The sequence below is a fragment of the Talpa occidentalis genome, unplaced genomic scaffold, assembly GCF_014898055.3.
Source record: "Talpa occidentalis isolate TD23 unplaced genomic scaffold, MPIMG_talOcc4v2.1 talOcc4.16, whole genome shotgun sequence".
Taxonomy (NCBI): domain Eukaryota; kingdom Metazoa; phylum Chordata; class Mammalia; order Eulipotyphla; family Talpidae; genus Talpa; species Talpa occidentalis.
In genome coordinates, this window is record NW_023601653.1 from 27733739 (window position 1) to 27741793 (window position 8055).

Genomic DNA, 8055 nt, shown 5'->3' on the forward strand with positions numbered 1-8055 from the left:
TGTGGGTAGCTCCCTGGCTAGGGATTGAACTGGAACTGCAGTGCCTGCGGAAAGCTTCATAGCGCTGCTTCTTAACCCCTTGCACTACTAGAGAGGCCCCCCAGGATAATTCTTAAGATCAATGACTATTGATACCAACTCAGATCTAAGTTCAACAATTCAGCAGACCTTGAAATGTCTTGGGTATTCTCCTTTCACCATGTAGAGCTACCAAATAAATGGCTATAGATCTCTTGAGGGATGGTCTGGAGGAACTTTACTCTATGCCCTTGCTGTCATGTGTAGAGTCCATTCTCATGGAGGACCCAAACTCTCCAGTCGAGGAATTATGGTTATGAAATTTCAATCAGATTCAACATCTTACTTTCCATTGGGGCAGCTTCCCTCTCTTTCCAATCATCCTTGATTTCTTTTGATTGTCTAGATTGGAAAATACTTTTGCTGCATTCCAGCCAACCTGCCCCAAGGATGTTCTATTAATCATTCATAGCTCTCCACAGGGCTGGACACTCTGGTTGCCATTCCAACCCTGTTGCTCACTATGGTAATTAGCCTATCTTGCCTCCTGCAGTTAAGTGATACCACCTGGCCTCTATCAGTTTGACATCCCGTCATGTCCATTGCTGTCGGTGAAATCAGTCCTGTAACAGCATCGCCTACTGTCAGCATATTCTGGCTTAAAGAGGGGAGCTACCAGTGAACTAGTCGATAACATGGGTACCTCTCTCTCGCCAACACATTCTTTATCACTGGGTAAACAGAACAAAGTTAGAGGGTGTTTTTTTTCCATCCCTATATGATGTCATTCCATTTAGTATGCTCACCTCTCTGAACCTTTTGATCTCTATTTCCACACTTTGCCATGGCAGTTCTGATATTTCTCTTCACTTAGTGCCAACCATCACATTCTCTAAACTAGCAGTATATTAGCATTATCTCCATAGGTTCTTGCCAAAATATAGAGCCCTGTATCATGGGAATGTGTTCCCATAAAATAAAACGTTCAATGTTCTCTCCCTGCTTTTTGGCACTTGTACTCTTCTGTCGACTGCAGCCCTGTGATGAGGCCCCACAGCTTCTCTGGCAAACCTGGTACTTCCCCAGCTGGAATAGAGCTGTAACTTGATCCTATTTATCAGTGTGTAAAGTAGGCAGCACATGTGACTACATGTGTTAAGTACTCACTCAATGTTAATTTTTAAGATAATGACTTTACAGATGTGGAAACTGAGACACAACAAATCTTGAGGTTCTTACTCAAGCTCACAGAACTACTCACTGAGAGGAAGTATAAACCTAAAAATCAGATCTTAGAACTGGTTCACTTTAACTCTCCATAGTACTGCCTCCCTCTCACTCAAATATTCTCTTTTCCTCCGTACTGGACCTCATCAAAGGCAAATGATTGTATTGGTCAGAGTTTTCCAGAGAAACGGAACTAACAGGGTATATAGAAGTATATAAGAGACTTATCACAGAAATTGACTTGTGTGGTTATGGAATTCCAGGAAGTTGGATGACTTGTCTACAAATGGCGAGCTAAGAAAGTTGGTGGTATCATTCAATACAAACTGAAGGTCAGTGAAGTCAGGGGAGGGAGCCAGCACTGGTGTGTTTTCTGGAGTGCAAAGGTGCAAAACCCAGGAATTTCAATATCCAATATCAGGAGAAGACAGACATTCCATATCAAAAAGAGAGAGTATTTATCATTCATTCACTTTTTATTTCCATTTGCACCCCCGTCCACATACTTGAATTGGATGACAACTCCTACATTGGAAAGGCAGAACTTCTTTACTGATTTAGGTTATTCATCTCTTCTAGAAACACCCAGACATACTCAGAAATTATGTTTCATCTACAATTTGGTGATCCCTTAACCTGGTCAGGTTGACACAGAAATTAACCACACTGCTCTCATGACCTAATATCTGTTTCAAACATTAGAATTTCAACATTTTGTCCACATCCTGCACTGGAAACTGCCCTTTCAAAATCTCCCCACCCATTAGATGATTAAAATTCCCTTACAAGCCTCACCCAGTCTGTCCTACAAGCCTCACCCAGTCTGTCCTACATTGCTATTATCAGTGTTCCCACTCTGCCACAATTCAATATCCTCCCTTCACTCAATATTTTTCTTTTTTGATCCAGTCAGATATCACCCTATGGATGACCTCTTTAATTTTTTTTCTCTTTGCATGGCATACTTTTGCCAGTGCATTTAATTGCACCTAAATAAACATTGAGAAAGTGCTCTTGAAAAGAGTAGTCTATTCTTGGTACACCTTTCTTCCCCTCTCCTTTCTTTAGCTCCTTGAGGCCTGGCTGCCATGCCTGTCTCTCTCCTCTCAATGACCTCCACTAAAGGTCTTCTCAACAAATCTAATGGTAAGTTTGGAATCTCCCTTTCTTCCCTTCTGGCTAGCAGTTGGCTCCTTCATTCACATCCCCTTTAAAGCACTCTTCTACCTCTCTGATTTGCTGGTACCTCAGAAACAAACTGCCCAAGTCCATTTGCCCTGAGTCTCCCCCTGCCTGATTGACCAAATCTAAAAAACTTTTATTAAATAATGACCATTTGCCACGTACTATGATAGCCACTTTGGATAGACTAATGAACAAAACAGACATAGTTTGTTTTTTATACTGCACTGTGAATGAGGCAGACATTAAACAAAAAAGTGCAAGAATAACCATGCCAAGTACTTTGATGAAGAGCTACATGGTACCCTACAAAGACGGAAAAAAACAGAAATTAGAGAAAACATCCTTGGGGAAGGAACCCTTGAGCAGAAGATTGATGAATATATTGGTGTTAAATAGGGGGGAAAGAGAAGGAAGAACATTACCAACAAAAAGGATAAAGATCTTATATTACTAAATCAGTAATTTATTTTATATCTGGTTATTTTATATCTTCTACTTATATTAAACCCAAAAAAGTGAGTTGGAGATAAAGAAATAGAGATAAAATTAAATTAAATATCTAATAGACAACAGAATGACAATAGAATGGTAGTTACTGGAGGGAAAAGAGAAGGAAGGTAATAGGTAGAAGGGGCTGGTAGATTGGCGATGAATGATGACTGGGCATTTGGTGGTAGGCATGATGAGAAAATGTGCTCCTGGAACCTATACAATGTTTTAAACTAATGTTATTTTTTTTTAAAAGATATCATCATGATACTTGTCTATGAATGGTAGAAGAGATAAGGTAACAGCTGCAGACATTTTAGAATTTTTATAAAAGAGGATAATTAAGACGGTAAACAGCTCTGTTCAAACAGATCATCAGTGTGAATGTGGACCTAATGATATGACAATAACTATAAAATCCTTTCAATTTTCCAAAAATTGTCTTTTTAAACTAAAATTTATCTTTTATTGTTTGTGGTATTCAAAAGTGCCAGGAACTAAGAACTCGAAATGTGGAGAACCACCGAACCAGTCATGCTATGCCAGTCTCCAAGGTCAATTCTAAGCCTCTGAAATTCTAAGAGTCACTAAGTTTGGATTTCCCAGTCCTGTTCTGCAATGACCTATTGAAATAACAGGTCTTCATAGTCACCTTTTTGTTACTATCATTTATTCACTTACCCTATAACAAATATTGCTGCCTGTCCTTCAACAGGGCACTTAGTTCTCCAGAATGAAATCCTGGAATCTTTGGTGCAATTCTTCCAACCCAAGATCAGGTGTAATTTCTGATCCCATTCCCCCTCCACCCACACGCTCTTAGATACTATCTTAGGTATCTGATGATTCCAAGATGAGCCTCATGAACTAATGAATGACATTTTTATGCTTGTTTATTTAAAGTCAAAAACTCTATGGTATCTGGAATAACCTTTCATGCTCTACAATCAGTGCATTAATCATTGTTAGTCATTTCTCCCATATGTCAATACCCAGGTCTCTACAATCAGGAGAGAGAATGACTGCTTTCCCCAGCCCCATAAAGCTGAAGATAACCATGTCATTTCTTTTAAGATCAATAAAATGGTAGCAAAAATTGTCAGTACCTGACTTTGTAACTCATTCTCCTGTTGCAGGAATATAAAGTACTTGTTGATATGAATAACTCATAAGATCAAGAACTCCTGTAATGCTGAGACAGCACATGGAGGTTAACTGTCCTGAGGAATTACCTAAACCTGCAAAGTACATAAGAAATATATTTTAGTTTTATCAAGCACCTGGACTTTAGGTTTTCTTGTTAAAGAACCATAACTTGGCCTATTCTAAGTTAGCTGCCAAGTTCTAGCTAATGAATATATTTAAGACTACATGTCACGTGTGTCAGTTATGGTAAAAGTTGAAAACAACTCCAGTATCAATAAATGATTGGTTTAACAAATCATGGCACAATGGAATAGTGTTCTGCAACATGGAAAGAACATGATGACAATGAAAGATGTCCAAAATATATTGTTAGATAACAAAAAACTTCAGTTGCAAAGCAGCATATATAAGACAATCCCATTTTTATAAAAAGATATATATATATATGTAAATATAACAAATATAATACAATATGCCCTTGTGAGTATTGATGTAGAATATTTTCTAGTCACATTACTAAATTCAGAGGAAACATCCATAAGAATATTTTACAAACTAAATAGAATTACAGGAACTTGTGCTCCTTAATATATTTCTATAACAGAATTCATTTTTGCAAAAAATAGTTTTATAAACAAAACATATATACAATGTTTTAATATGACATTCATGTCTTGTCCCACCTATTTATCTTCTAAACTTCAAGAGTTAACACATCTCTCATGGGGTTAAGAAAATAACCTAAGTACATACAGTGCTTTAGTTTTTGTTTTTTTTTTCTCTTTTCACTCCATTTGTTTAAAAATATACATTCACCAGCAGAGAACAAATATGACGTTCTACTTGTGTATTTCCATCCCTGTATTCTATGAGACAGATCACAATGACATTGTTGATATATTATATCCAATGCTTCCAATGCCATCTTATTTAGTCATTTGGTTGATCTTCTTGAGAATTCTTCTTTGCTAAACTATATGATATACATGCATTCCATGTTTGTTTTTGGCTTCCAACATTGTAATGTTTCTGGTTAATGTTTTAATTAGGTAATAACTTCAGGCAAAGGAAGAATTCACCACACAGCTAATAGTTTGTTTATCCAAAGTTAATGCTTAAAAACATAAATTTTTAACAAAATATTACAATAAACTTCTTAATCAACAATTCACTTAACTTTCTGTATAGCTGATTTGCCAAATTTATGCAGTAGTTCACTTTTATTAAGAATTAGTATACTCAGTGTGAATTTAGTAAATAAAAGAGGTGAGTGCCATTTTATAGACTTCATTAGCAATGATCTTTGCAATATTTCAATATGAAAAATAATGCATAGAGGTTTTATGTATTATTAACTATGCAAGCAATGTAAGAAAGGGATCATCAATTCATTTTAAAACTACTTTACCATTATGTTAGTGCTAGAATATTATATTGGTCAATTTAAGAGAATTTTAAAAATTACATCACAGTAAGGTGTCCATAATCAACACCATCCTTTCCAGGGAATCTATTTCACACACTTTTATTTCTTCTAAGTGGGAACTCTTTCCCTGATCCATCAAACATAATGATTGTCAGAAATTATTTCATTAATTTTAATAAAATGAGCTTAAAGGACATTTATAATCTCTGGGGAAAATTTTATATAAGCCATTGTTCCTCAAACTGATCCTGGAAAATTTTTCAGGTATCTGACAGTGCTCTGTGGATTTTTTTCTTTAATCTCCTGTGATTACATTTTGTTAAATAGCACAATTAAGAAGATACTGTAGATCACTCAAATAACGTCATTACTGAATACTATCACTTAACTTCATTGCCTGTGTACTTATATTTATAAGTACATTGTCAACGAACAGTACTGCTTTAACTGTTTCTAGTTAATAAAAACAGAAATTGACATAATACCTAAATGATGACTCTGTGCCAAAGTGAAGACCAAATGACATCATGGCAGACCGAACAAAGATTCCTTTATAGTCATCCAGCCTGTAAAACAGTGGTAAAATTGAGTCATTATACAATGTCAAGTTATAGAAATACCAAGCTGAAAAGATCCTGTCCTTTCCTAGTCAGCATCTATTTAGCAAGTGACAATTTCTTTTCAGTAAAACCTCATCTTTTGCATTGATATCACTAATTTGCATTTTATTGGATTTGTCACTTTGTATATCTGTATTAGTTTTATTGCCAGTTAAGAATGATAAGCATTGGAAACCTAGCATATTTATATGTATTTAAATTATATACTAAAAATGGTCAAAATTGAGCAGTTTTTAGAATATGCTTCAAAAGGTTATTATGAAAGCATTCTGATTTCTGTAACTGATTTCATTCTTCTGATTTCATTCTATTCGTATTGGCCTTTAAAACATCTTTTTCAAAACAACTTTTTACTCAGGATTTTAGAGGAAAGCCTGGAAATAGCATTCTCTATGATAATTTAATAGCTAATGTGTTTATTATATGCCAAGGACTGTTTTAATTACTTCTCACATGCTTATTTATTCATCACAACAACCCTTTGAGATAAGCTAAACTCATTTCACAGATGCAGAAATTGAGGTAGCATACATATAAAAAGCCTCCCCAATGAAATACAGCAAGGAAGTGGCAGAATGGGAATTCAAACACAGGTATTCTCCCTTCAAAGTCCATATGCTGGGTCCCCCCTGATGGCTAAAGGGGTTAAGTCTTGTTAAGTCTCAGCACTATGAAGCTATCTGCAGCCACTGCAGCATGAGTTTGATCCCTGCCTGGGAAATGACCCAGGTGGTGCAGCAGACCTCTCCTGCCTCACCCACTGCTCCCCTCAGCAGTGTATTTCAGTAGATCTGCCTGTTCTGTTCCCCACTCTGTCTCTGGTGAATCCTCTCTCACACACACACCCCACGACACCCCAGGTTTTGTAGGCATAAATGAATAAATCTTTTAAAAAAAAAAACAGGCCATGTGCTCATGCTACAGGGCAACCCCAGGGGAAATGGGAAGAGCTGGGTGTGACTCCTAGCCCATTTGCTTAAAAAAAAAGTCAGAACAAGCCCCAAGGGCAGGCACGCAAAGAAAGGTTAATAAAAGGTTTATCAACAAGAGAAATGAAGAGGGGTACGGAGAATGAACGATATAGAGAGATTAATTGGTCACTAGTCCTACCCTAAACGCCCCTTGAGCTGGGACCCCAGGTGCTCGCTGGAGCAGGCAAAACCAAGTTTCCAGGCCCAATTGTGTACAGTTTTAAGAGCATTGAACTTCACCCTTGATTCCCAGCAACCCCCGCTCCCAGAAGTCAAGAGTCACGGCAGGTACATGGCATGATGGGAGTTGTAGTTTTCTAGGTCTGGGACCTCTGCCATGAAGGTGGGAGTGGAGTTTAGAAAACATGAGTGGGTGGAGCTCATTCAACATATGATTCCCTCACCTGTTAGTCACTGACTTATACTGTCTCTATAATTCAATTTTTTTAAAGAATTATTTATTTATGCATACAAGAACTGGGGTACAGGCCAGGAGTGTGGGGGTGAGAGGATTCACCAGAGAAAGAGTGGGGAGCAGAATAGGCAGATGTACCGAAATACACTGCTGAGTGGAGCAGTGGGCGAGACAGGAGAAGTCTGCTGCGTCATGAGGGTCACCTCCCTGGCCAGGGATCGTACTGGTGCTGCAGAGGCTGAGAATAGCTTTATAGGTTGTGTTTTAACCCCTTGGGCCACCAGGGAGGCCCCGTCTCTATAATTTAAATATCACTTGTGGGTCCTCCCTGGTGGCACCGCGCTGTGAAGCTGTCCTCAGCCTCTGAAGTGCGGATTCGATCCCAGCCAGCGGGTGAGAATCCCACATGGCGAAGCAGACCTCTCTTGACTGGCCCACTGCTCCCCTCAGCAGTGTATTTGGTCAGTCTGCCTGTTCTGTTCCCTACTCTGTATCTGGTGAATCTTCTCACTCTCTCATGCATCTGGCCTGTACTCCAGTTCTTGTATAAAAATAAAT

The 8055-nt window shown here is 38.0% G+C and overlaps 1 protein-coding gene across 1 annotated transcript in view; it reads right to left on the minus strand.

The window, feature by feature from the left end:
• The window catches only part of OTOGL (otogelin like), a 201790-nt gene extending 194479 nt beyond the window's left edge, over positions 1-7311 (minus strand). Inside the window, exons 1-2 of the mRNA XM_054696187.1 lie at positions 7222-7311; positions 5977-6057 (exon numbers count right to left, since the gene is read on the minus strand). The gene's annotated coding sequence lies outside the window, so the exon portion shown is untranslated. The remainder of the gene's footprint in view (positions 1-5976; positions 6058-7221) is intronic.
• Between the last annotated feature and the right edge of the window lie 744 nt (positions 7312-8055).